Raw genomic sequence first — 13,210 nt, 5'->3', positions numbered from 1 at the left:
GAGAGAGAGAGAGAGAGAGAGAGAGAGAGAGAGGACATGCTGAACCCTTTTATTGGGAAGAAGCCTTTCAAATGAGGTAAGGGGTAGGATGACAAGGAACAGGTGAGTGTAGCTCAACCCCTCTGGTGCCACCTACTCCTAGGGCCCCTCCCAGGGCCACACCTTATTATTCGAGCAAGGGCAAAGCCTGAGTCACAAGTCATGGAGTCACTAGTCCATGGCACTACAGCACCAGACTACAGTGATCTTTCAGATCCCCATGGTGCATCAGGACTTAAGGTTCATGCATTAGGAGTGGCTCCCCACAGAGACACAGAAAATATAATGAGACACAATGATTATCACTGACTGACAGCCATTACCATGAAGAAGATGCCACAAGATAACCAGATGCAACTAAGCCTTCACTTAGAAGGCCTATATCCTTAAACTGTTACGAAAATTTTTTAATATATAAAATTTTAAATGTTTTTCAAATAGAAAAACTTCTAATATCATTTTCCAATTTACATGTCACTCCTATAGAGATAAAATTATGTTAATTCAAAGACTTGTACAAAATGTTCCTATAAACTTTGCTTATAATATTCTCAAAAAAACTGGAAACAAATGTTCATCATCAAGTGAATGGGTAAACTAACTGTGGTATGTCCATACAATAGGATACTATTTAGTAATGAAAAGAAGACACTCTTGATACATGTTATGACATGGATCAATCACAAAATAATTGTGTTGTGTTGAGAGAAGTCAGTCAAAAAATGCATACTTCATGATTTTGTTTATATACATTTTTTAAGAAAATGAAAATCCATATTGACAAAATGAAGACTGTGGCTTTCTTGAGGAAGTGGGAAGCATGGGAGGAAGCATTATAAGGGGGCAGGAGGAAGTTTTTAGGGGTAGTAGATATGTCCATTACATTGACTTTGGTCTTGGTTTCAATAAACACATGTCAAACCTTACCAAGTCGTATAATTTAAATTGTTGCCTTACTCTTGATCCCAGGGGGAAACATTCAGTTTTCTACTATTAAGTAGGATGTTAACTGTAGGATTCAGTAAGTGCCCTTTAACAGATTGAGGAATTTCGTTCCTATTCTCATTTAAACAATCATCTACTGTGTATAATCATAATATGTATAATCATAATCATGCATTGTCAAATTTTTGCATCAATTGATATAATCATGTTATTTATTTCTTTATTGAACTAATGTGGTGATTGATTTTTGAATGGTAAGCCAAAATTATGTTCTTGCAATACGCTACACTTGGTCCCTAGAGCATAGTGGTGGGTGCTATGGTTTGAATAGCAAACCAAAATTTCAGGTCTTAGAAACTTAACCCCCAAAGTCGTATGTTAATGGCATTTGGAGATGGCACCTTTGGGAAGCAATTAGGATTAGATGAGGGTATGAGGTTATGAGGTCATGAGGACAGGACCCTGTGATAGCATTAGTGGCTCTATAAGAAGAGGAAGAGAGACCTGGGCTGCCATGCTTGTTGGGTCTCACCATTGTGATGCTCTCCGCTATGTCATGATGCAGCAGAATGCCCTTACCAGAAGCTAGGCAGATGTCAGCACCATGCTCTTGGAATTCCAGATGCCAGAACTGGGGGCTAAATGAGATTCTATTTTTTAATAAATTACCTCGTCTGTGGTATTCAGTTATTACAATAGCAAATGATGCTGCTTTTGGACTCAATTACAACTCTTCCTTGGGTCCTCGGCCTGTCAGCCCCAGGATTCTGTGGATTTCAGTTCTATTAAATCTCCACAATCACATGATCCAATTCTTTGAAATAAATATATCTCTCTGTACACCTTGTTGGTTTTGTCTGGAGAATCCTCAGAGTGTATGCATCATCATTTTATAATATTCTGATAGTGGAACAGGTCAATCCACTTTTTTCCTTTATAAAGAGTGCCTTACTAAATCAGAATCCTTTACATTTCCATTTATTCAGTTTTTCTTCAGTTTTTTTCCCAACAGTTCTTTGTGATTTCAGTGGTGGAGGTATTGCAAATCTTTCCTTCCTCTCTACGAAAGTCCTCCTGGATGGTTTATTGTGGTCTCAGCGCTAGACACAGTTCCAGGAGGATCTATACACTGACTTTTCCCCTCTTCATTTCATGGCGACTAACACAGGCTTGGCCCAGCATAGATGTGTAACAAATATTCCTTGCATAATTGATGCATTTTATTATTCATACAGAGGGTGACTTTTTTTTTTAGTGGTCTGCCAAAAGATTAATAATGCAACAGTGAATCATCAAACATTTATTAGACATGCATCCTAGGCAAGAATGCATATTGAGAGCAAGCAGTCCTTTTAAATTGTTATGTAACTATCTCTAGGGAAAACTCAGCACCAGCTGAGAGTGTCTCTGGGTCTCGAGCCTTGGGCATCCTCTGTGTCCAGAATCCAGTGCTTGCTGAGATGGAGCTGGTACCCAACCGCCACCTCACCTGAACTGCTTATCCTCTATCCCAGTATCTCTCCTGGGTGAAGAACTACTCCAGACAGAAGGCAATCAGACCCCAAGGCTCCCCTGCCAATGCTGTATCTGCAAATTCCCAGATTTCCAGCACTCTCATCTCCCATCCCATCTTCTCCCCCCACGAAACCTTTCCACCACACCCCACAATTTTCCCTCTGGCCTCCCTCTTGTTCTCTCTTTGTAAAACTCAATTTGCATCTTGATGGAGATGAATAATTAGAACCCTTCAGCATGAATAATTCTGGGTAAATTAACTGTCCTGCCAATCAGGGAAAATTAATTGGCTTCATGATGTTTTCTATTTTCTAGGAGGGTCTCCCCAGCTGCTGCCCCACCTCTTCTCAGCCTCTGGTTCTTCCTCCCCAGCACTTTGGAAAAGACTGCTTGTTAGTTTTATTGTTTGTTTGTTTGTTTATTTTTTAATGGCTTTCCCAGGCAACAATGCTACCCCTCCTGGCAGCTAAATGAGCCATTTAACAAGCATGATAAAAACCTCCTTAGAGTCACTCCTGGCTGAGTAAAATCCACCTGGCCTTTACAGCTCAATTTCTTTTGTAAGTTTTATTTGCTACTATGGAATACAAATATATACAGAAATATACATAAAAGGTATTCATATACAGCCCCATGGGTTATTACAAAATGAACACTTGTGAATTATTCTCTCATTTTGTGGCTTATCCTTCCTCACTCTTAATGGTATTTTTTGATAAAAATTTCTTAATTTTGAGATGGGAGAGATATTGATCTTTTTCTTTATGCCCTGATTAAAATTTTATTCCAAAATGAAGTGTTTATCTTGTATTTTTATGAGGAAACCATAGTTCATTTTCACTTTTATCCCCAAAGGGTAAAAGTGCACTGCCATAGTTTGGACCTTGGATGTTTCCTGAAGGCTCATGTGCTAGAGGCTTGGTGCCAGGTCACGGTGCTATTGGGAGGGGGTGGACCCTCTAGTAGGAGGGGTCAAGGGGAAGGGAGTCAGGTCATTGGGATGTGCCCTTGAAGGGAGCATTGAGATCCTGGCCCCTCCTCTTTCTCTTTTTCTCCTTAGCCTCCATGAGGTGGAAGCTTTCTCTACCACACACTCCTCAGCTCAGCCTCAAAGACAACCAGGCTGAGCAACCACAGCTGAAGCCTCTGAACCTGTGAGTCAAAACAAACCTTTCTTTTAAGTTGATTTTATCAGGTATGCTGATACAGTTGCAGAAAACTGACTAATACCTGCACACGCACACACGCGAGAACGATTTAAAAATAAGTTGCAGATATCATGACATTTTTCTCTTTATTTTAGGTAAATGATAAAAATGCCATAATTACATAAACAAAAATGATCAAGTCTCTTATATTGTCAGTGTCCAGGACTTATTCACACTTCCTTAATTATTCCCCAAATGTCTTAAATATATGTCGTGTTAGTGGTTGGTAGCTAGGGGGAAGAGGCTAGGCTAAGCTGTTCACTGCTCCAGAAATATTTTGAGTCAAATTGTTAGGAAAATGGGTTTTTATTTCAAGCCAGCTTTGAAGGAAGATAGGAGAAGCTTGTTGTTTCCAAAGTTTTGAACTCTCTGAAGGCAGCTCCCACTCTCAGCATGAGAAAGTTGTTCTTAATTCAGAAGAGCACCCCCCCACCACCACCACCATTCAACCTGATTCAATAGGATTAGTTTGCTGCTTCTCAAGTTTCATACAAATGCAAATATGCTGTTTTCACCCTTTGGGGTTCACTCTCCCTCATCATTATATCTGAGTGATTCATCCATATTGTAATGTGTGACTACAGTTCATGTGTTTGCTCATTGAAATGTTGCATTCTGTTGCATAAATATGTCACAAAAGATACATCTAGTCTACTATTGATGGATAATTGGGTTGTCTCCCATTTGTAAACAAAGTTGCTATGAAGATTCTTTTGCAATACCATTGGGGACCAAAGTCAGGAGTACAATTACTGGGTCAAAGGTGAGTGGCTGTTGAAATTTGTATTTCCACTAGCAATGCATGAAAGCTTCAGTTACATGACATGTTGCTAGTATATGGTATTTTCAGTTCCTTTAATTTTACTTTTATTAGGGGTACAGGGGTACCTTGTGATGGTTTTCCATTATTTTTTTTTGTGTTGTGTGGGATAATGACATTGGCCATCTTTTCATATACTTATTGACTGTACTCTTTTATAAAGCACAAGTTCTTTGCTTCTTTTTTTATGGGATGGACTGTTTTTCAAGATAATACGTTTTATAGGTGTTCTCTCTATATGTTTATATAAGGTAAATATCTTCCACCCTGTAGCTAAGGAATTAAAAATATACCACCCTGGTATAGTGAGTATTTTGAGTTGATGGCTGTTATGATTTGGATCTGGAATGTTCTCCAAAGGCTCATGGGTTGAAAGCTTGGTCATCAATGCAGCAATATCAAGAGCTGGGGCTTTGGGGAAGTGACTGGGTCATGAGGGCTTTGACGTCATCCGTGGATGAATCCATCCATGGTTTCATAATTGAACAGACTATTGGAGGTGATGAAAACTGTAGGAGGTGAGGCCTAGTTTGAGGAAGTAGGTCACTGGAAGCAAGTGCCCTGGAAGGGTATGTCTTGTCTCGGGCCTCTTCTCTCTCTCTTTCCTGGCTGCCATGATGAGCTAAGAAGCTTTCCTCGGCCATACCCTTCTGCCATGATGTCCCGCCTCTTCTCAGTCCCAAAGCAATGGAGTCTGCTCTCCATGGACTGAAACCTCTAAAAACAAGAGGCAAAATAAGTCTTTCTTCCTTTAGGTTATTTTTCCTTAGGTATTTGACACAGTGACAAAAAAGTCAACTAACACAAAGGCACTTGGAAAACAACAGGTTCAAGAAAATTATTCTCATTTTCTTTTTGTTTCTTTAAAACAGGAGATGAAATTCTCCTGTGAAAGATCCCTTCCTTATACCAGAAAGAAAACATTCTTATTATCAAGGATGGGAGCTGGAGACAGGGAAATCTGTTTAAATGAATCTTGTTAGACCAGCGATTATCCTCCTATTCACGTCACCAATTTGGTACCTTCTGCCTTGTCATATTTTCCTAATTTACTATTCTTATCTCACTCAATATGTATGTGTATACTGCTTTTTAAAAACTATAGCAACGTTTATTAGAAGGGAAAGTGGGGTGGGTGGGTGGGTGTACTTTTATAGAGAGAGTGGGTTCTCTTGGAAAAGTGAGTGACTAAAAGTGATTATTTTCAGTGTTGGGGACAAACCCAGGGCCTTGCATATGCTAGGTAACCACTCGACCACTGAGCTACATCCCTAGCCCATATATGTTTAGTGCTAACTGTGTCTTTGGGTCTTCATTTTCTTATGAAGATTCCATGCCACTTAAAACTTGTATTACATAAATTTGGATGCATTCCTCTTGTTTATCTGTCTTATGCCAATTTAACTCTCAGGTTCCATTAAGAAACCCTAAAGTGAAGAGGTAAAACTTTGTCTCCTTTACATCTCATTGTTTTAATGAAGTCTTTAGGTGAACAGAAGCTCTTAATGTTAAAAATATAGAGTTTTATTTTCATTTTAGAGTGTTCCGTTTAAAAATCTTTGCCTACTTCAAGCTCATAAAAATACTATTTTATATTTTCTTCTCAAAGTTTTAGTGTTTCATCTTTGATATTTAGGTTTATGATCTATCACAAATTCATTTTTTATAAGGAAAGGGTAAAAGTTTATTTTATTTTTTTCCATATGAGTATGTAATTGCTGCAAGCATCCTTTACTCAAAAGGTGATTTTTTTTCCCTTCAATCACAGTGGCTTTTTTGCCATAGTGAAATGTACATGTGTGGGTCTTTTTGTGAAACCTAAAAAATTCTATTTCACTGATTTATATCAGTGATTTATATACCTGTATACAAATACTACATGGTTATTTTATTATTGTGGTTTTCGAGTAAGTTCTGAAATCTGGTAATATATACATTTTTCACATCTGTTGTTTACTTCAAAATTATTATGTCTACTATGGGTTTTGGTGTTTTCATATTAATTTTAGAGTCACATGCTAATTTATAAACACACACAAATATGCATAACTTATGGGATTTTGATTGAGATTAGATTTTATCTCTGGATCATTTATGAAGAACTGATGTTTTTACAATGTTGAGTTTCCCAGTCCAAAAACATGGTATACCTCCCCCATTTATTTTGGTCATCTTTACTTTTCCTCAATGCTGCTTTGTAGTTTTCAGTGTTAGAAGTCTTGCATATGTATTTTTTTCAGTTTTTATTTTGAAATAATTACAAACATACAGAAAATTGTAAAGATATCTACCGGGAGGAACTGTGCACATATTACCTAATCTCTCCCAATGTTAATATCTTCCATAAACACAGTACAGTGTCAATGCTAGAAAATTGACATTGGTACAATTCACAAAGATTGTTCAGATTTCTCCAGTTGATCTGTACCTGTGTATGTTTCTATATTTAGCTCTGTGTTCTTTTATCATGTGTGTACATTAAACATCTTCTATCACTATTCACAATACCTGAGATAATTAACTTTTTAAAAATTATTTGTTCTTTTTAGTTATACGTGACAGTAGAGTATATTTTGACATAGTTATACAAACATGGAGCATATTGTATTCCAATTAGGATCCCAGTCTTGTGGTTGTACGTGATGTGGAGATTCACAGTGGTGTATTTATATACGTACATACGAGAGTTAAGTCAGATTCATTCCACCATCTTTCCTATTCCTGTCCCCATTCCCTTCCCTTCATTCCCCTTTGTCTAATCCACTGAACTTCTATCCACCCCACCTTGTTGTGTGTTAGTATACACATATGAGAGAGAACATTCAACCTTTGGTTTCTTGGGATTGGCTTATTTCGCCTTACATAATAGTCTCCAGATCCATCCATTTACTGGCAAAGGTCATAAAGTCATTTTTAATGCATATATTTTGTAAGATTGATTCAGTGGTATACTGGTAAGCCTATCCCCTGGGCAGTGGGGGAGGCCAAAGCTTCAGCTCAAGGCATTTACTGAATTCTATGTGGAATTAATGATTAATTTTATGCTAATGATATGATGTTAGTGAACCCAGCATTGGGAACAGAGCTGTGGGATGCTAAGGACCCCTGAGACATCCTGAACGTCTTCCTGTCCCTCTTGAATATGTCTTCCGTCTCATCCTCAGGGCTGTGAAGATGGTGGATTTTACGCCTGTGATTAGCTTATCATATAGTAAAGTTGACCTTAAGATAAGGAGTTATCTGGGTGGACCTACTGGAACTACATGAGTCCTTGAAAAGAAGGAATTTTTCTCTGTCTGGTGGCACCAGGAGACTTTCAAAACATGAGAAGTACTTGACATGAGGGAGATTCTCCACTGTTGAGATGGAGGGAACCACATGGCAAGGACCTGAGAGTGACCTCTGGCAGTTGAGAATGGCCTTTGACTGACAGCCAGCAAGAGAAGGGGGATCAAGGTTGTTTGGCAGCAAGGAAATGATCTGTGCAACAACCAGTGAGTGGAAAATGACCCCGAGTCCCAGGTAAAGCTGCAGCCTCAGTGAAGTCCCCAGGCAGAGAATCGATTCATGTCATGCCAGAACTTCTGATTGACCCAAATGACAAGTGATAAATTAATGTCGTTTTCAGCCACCAAGTTTGTGGCCGTTGGAATGTGGCAAGAACAACAAACGTAGATTTCGGTATTGAGAGTGTTGTTGCTGTAAGAAGCACTTCAAGTGTGGGCAAAGATGGAGCAGCCCTGTTCCTCTTTTGTTCTCCTTTACAACTAAAAATCCCTGGGCATAGTACAACAAACCCACTCTGGAGATTCTCCAGGTGGTGGAAAGAAGGTGGCTTCCCAGGAGCCTCAGGAAGGGCACCGTGGTGAGTTCTCTGTGGCCCTCCCTGCTTCCCGTGATCTCTCCTCAGTGTGCTGCAGAACCACCCACCCAACAGACAGATAAAAAGGGTCCAAGGAAAGCCTGCTCCCCCACAGCTAAAGGGCTAGGAAAAGGGTGATGGCCTCAACCACAGAGAACCTTCTTGACAAGGTCCTTCCCACTCCAGCCAACCACACTCCAACAGAAGCCATGCTCCATGGTTTAGTGGGGTTGGGCAGGGAGTGGATCTTCCAGCTCCTGCCCAGGAGATCAGGCTGCACTCCAGCTTTCCCTCCAGGATGGTGTTAAGAAGTTCAGTGGTGAAGTGAGCCACTCCCACCCAGAGCCGTGAATGGAAGGGGAGCAGAATCTGTCAACCCCAAACATGCCATTTTTAGCTGATGGCAACTGAGCAACAGCAGCTATAGGACTGGACCCTCCCCATTTCTGCCAAAAGGCAGGTATACATCTGCCTTTATGCCCCCTCCCTCTCTCATCTGAGGAGAATGAAAATAAATATTATCTCTGGAGACAGAATGTTGGTACTGAGCTCTGTCTGAACAACCTTGACTAAAATAACCCTGATCTTCCATTAGTTCCCCCCCCCCATATATTTACCTTCCCACAATGTATTGCTCATAGAAACCCAACCTCCTTTTTTCCCTTTGCCTTGTCATTTCTGCACACATTTATTTCCCTTTGTTAGGATGATTTTATAAGCCCTAACTCATCATTGTGTTCTCCAGTGTGTGAATGGCACGTATAAATAAATAAGTCTTTATTTCTTCTTGTTTATTTGTTTTATAGTTTAATTTGCAGTCCCCAGACCCTGAACATATAGGGAACATAATAGGGTAGAAGAAGAGGTTTCTCTCTCCTACAAAATTTCATGAGGTTTATTTTCCCATTCCCCTCACAACCTCTTATATGTAATTTTGTATAACAATGAGGGTCTCCCTCCATTACCATGCAATTTCCCTTTTCTCTCCCTTTCCCTCCCACCTCATGTATCTGTTTAATGTTAATCTTTTCTCCTGCTTTTCCTCCCTGCTTTGTTCTTAGTTGCTCTCATTATATCAAAGAAGACATTTGGTATTTGTTTTTTAGGGATTGGCTAGCTTCACTAAGCATAATCTGCTCTAGTGCCATCCATTTCCCTGCAAATTCCATGATTTTGTCATTTTTAGTGATGTATAATACTCCATTGTGTATAATTGTGAGGGGAATGGGAAAATAAACAAGGAGATAAATGAATTACAGTAGATGGGGTAGAGAGAGAAGATGGGAGGGGAGGGGATGGGAGGGGAGATAGTAGAGGATAGGAAAGGTAGCAGAATACAACAATTACTAATAGGGCATTATGTAAAAATGTGGATGTGTAACTGATGTGATTCTGCAATCTGTATTTGGGGTAAAATTGGGAGTTCAAAACCCACTTGAATCAAATGTATGAAATATGATATGTCAAGAGCTTTGTAATGTTTTGAACAACCAATAAAAAAACAAAACAAAATTTCATGAGGTAGAAGGGGTAGGACTAGCTTCCACCCTCGCCTGGCATCAAGGAGGTGGAATAAGATGCTGAGAAATGGGGTTACTTGTTGCTCTGTTCTTCCGCTTAGTCAGCAGGCTCACTTGAGCTTCTGACTCACCGCATAGCAACAAAGCACTGTGAATCAACCGGCCCTTTCCCTTCTCTGGCAGCAGTGGGGCTCAACAGGGAGCTCTGTGTCCTTACTTGGAAGCAATGAGCTTGCACAATTGGGCTGCAGGAAGGCATCAGTGAATAAGGAAGGAGGATCTGAGTGTGTGTGTGTGTGTGTGTGTGTGGGGAGACTCTGTGAGCCAGCAGGGGTGCTGTCAGTGAGCCCAGCAGGAATCCAAACACACTGAATTGCTCTCTCTGGCACTGCATTTCTATAGGAGGGGTCTCTAATTAAAAAAAAAGGATCTAGAGTCTCATAATGTCCACTGCATACATAATACCAATGAACAACTGATTATAACAAGAAACAAGAAAATTAAAAACTCAATAAGCTGATCCCAACACTGGAGTGAATCAGATGTTGGATTATCTGACATGGGTTTGAGTGGCCATCATAAAAATGGCTTCAACAAATAGCCCTGAATTCTCTGGAAACAAATGAAAAAGGGGGAAATTTCAGCCAAGAAAAATGGAAATTTTAGAACTGAAGAATGTAGTAACTAACCTCCCCACCCTCCACCCTCATCCCCCAACCCCTGGCCAGATATTCAACAATGACAAACCAAAACTCACTGGGTGGGCTTAATAGTGGAGTCATTGTAGAGACTTCAGAGAACAGAATCAGAAAAATTGAGGAAATATATATTTGAATGACACTATAAACCAACTAGACCTAATAGGTATTTATGCAACTCTCAACCCAATAGAAGATTACAATTTTTTTTTAAGCACTGATAGGGTCATCTATTAAGAGAGGCCATGTCCTTGGCCATAAAACACCTCAACAAATTTAAAATAATTGGAATCATACAGAGTATGTTTTCTGACCATAATGGAATCACCTTAGAAAGCTATCACAAAAAGATGGCAGAAAGAGCTCTAAACTCTTAGAAGTTAAAAACCACCCTTCTAAGCAATATCCAAGTGGAAGAATAAGTCTCAAAGAAGTGAAAGATATAAAGAACTAAACTGGAATGGAAACACAACATATTCCTATGCAGGTCACGGTTAAGAGAATGCTGAGAGGAAAATTTATAGCACTAAATGTTTTTCATAAAAAAAGAGGAGTAGTTACAATTATCTAGGTACCTAACTGAAAAAATGAGGAGCAAATTAAATATAAAATACGCAGAAGAAATAAGAATGAGGGCAGAAAAAAACAGGAAATCACTAGAGAAAAATCAATGAAATAAAATCTTGTTCTTTGGAAAATACAGATAAAACTGACAAATCTCTAGCAAGACTGACAATGAGAAAAAGTCAAGAAACAAACCACCTGTTACAGAAGTGAAATGGAAAGTCACTTCAGAGCTTGGTCTCCTGCTTAGTGGCCAGCCTGAGCAAGTACTCTGCTCCTAAAACGCTTGAGGATGATCTTACCTAGATCATCCTCCACCCTAAGGCCCCCTGTACCATGCATGCCCAGTCACAGGAGCAAAATCCATCATCTTCACTGTTCTATAGGGGCAGTGTGAGGTATGAGAACCAGAGGGGCGCATCTTGGGGTTTTGAATCTAGGTCAACATAGTCCATCCCTTGGCCCCCAAACATTTATAACTCTCCCAAATGCAAAATTATGCTAACTTCCTTCCAAGATCGGCAAGGGTCTTATCCCATTAGAGAGCATCATTCAGAAATCCAAAATGTCATATTAACCTTATCAGCTCAAAAGTTCAAAATCTCATATAAAATATCAAAACCATGTGTGGATGAGCCTCCAAGGTGTAATCCGTGAAGTGTCAGTTCTGGGCACATTTCCCTTGCCCGTGGACTGGTGACATTAGAGATAGTTATCAGCCTCCTGATCCCCATCACACAACCGTGGGACAGGTACAGGATAATAGTTATTAGCATTCCATTTCAAAAAGGGAGGGAACAGGGCTGGGGATGCAGCTCAGTGGAAGAGCATTTGCCCAGCCTGTACGAAGGCCCGAGTTTAATCTCTGTACTGCAGATCAAAACAGAACAAGACAAACCAACATAAAAACACCAGAAAAAAGAAAGGAATAGAAAGTAAAAAGTCACCCCCAGTCCAAAGCAGCCTTGGAAATTCTTCTCTTGGCTCCACCCTGCGCCATCTTTCCCATTTTGTGACTGGTACCATTTGTTTGCTGCATGTATTGTATCTGTCAGGTAAAAGCCATATCCCCTGATTATTCCAAGATAATCCCTCCTCTATTTTTGACTCCTGTAATGGCTGAGGGAAAAAAAAAATCTTAGAATACTAGAAGCTCCCTACAAACCCTCAGAGTTGATTGAGAAGATTGTGATTCATATCCTTAGCACTTTGGGTTGTATGTGTTTGAATACTCTTAAAAAAAAAAAAAACCCTTCCAAGGTTTCAGTCAAGGGTTGTATGGTCACACACTCAGCCTTTTCTCTACTACATTTGTAGTAGCTATTATGACATTTAATATTTTTGGCCAACTGGAGAAGGTGAGAATTTTCAAAATCATCTTGATTTTGATTTACTTATGTTTAACAATTCTTCCCTGATTTCTCTCTCTTTTCTCTTTATTTTATAATAAGGAGCAGGAAGAAACCAGGAAGTTTGTTCAGTAGTTTGCTTTGAGATCTCTTTAGCCACATCAGCACATTTGTCTCTTCAGTGTCTGTGGGAGGGGTTTCAGGGTCCCCTGCAGATACCAAGACACAAGGATGCACAAGACCCTGACATCAGTAGGCACAGCATCTGTATAAAAGCCACACACAGACTCTCACATACTTTAAATCATCACCAGGTGACTTATAATACCTAATACAATGTAAATGCTGTATAACTAGTCGCTTTGCTGTACTGTTTGGTGATGGATGACAAGGAATAAGTCTGCCTATGTTTTCTTTGACTGTTTTACACCCACGGTTGGTTGAGTCCATGAGTATGGAAATCGCGGCTCCTGAGGGTGGATTGCACAGTTATGCTTTCTGCGTAAATGTAGGAAGCAGTTTTGTTGAGATTTCTTTCACCATTTAACAAGGGTGGATACTCCTTTCTCTAGTTTCCAATAACATGCTCATCACCAAACACATTAAAAATTCGATTCTATTCAAAGTCTATTCACAAAGGTTTAGATTTTCTCTAAGGCAATTTAGAATTTCTCTATTATGCTCTTACCT

At 39.6% G+C, this 13,210-nt stretch overlaps 1 long non-coding RNA gene across 2 annotated transcripts in view; it reads left to right on the top strand.

Annotated features, from left to right (window-relative positions):
* Nucleotides 1-3,529: 3,529 nt before the first annotated feature.
* Nucleotides 3,530-13,210, top strand: part of LOC107136786 — a 60,440-nt gene continuing 50,759 nt past the window's right edge. For both annotated transcript variants that reach the window (XR_007350869.1, XR_001502766.2), the window contains exon 1: nucleotides 3,530-3,653. This is a non-coding gene — a long non-coding RNA (uncharacterized LOC107136786). The remainder of the gene's footprint in view (nucleotides 3,654-13,210) is intronic.

Source organism: Marmota marmota, unplaced genomic scaffold (genome assembly GCF_001458135.2).
Source record: "Marmota marmota marmota unplaced genomic scaffold, marMar, whole genome shotgun sequence".
Classification (NCBI taxonomy): domain Eukaryota; kingdom Metazoa; phylum Chordata; class Mammalia; order Rodentia; family Sciuridae; genus Marmota; species Marmota marmota.
The sequence above is the reverse complement of the archived record's forward strand: the minus strand, read 5'-3'. Positions and strand labels throughout refer to the sequence as shown.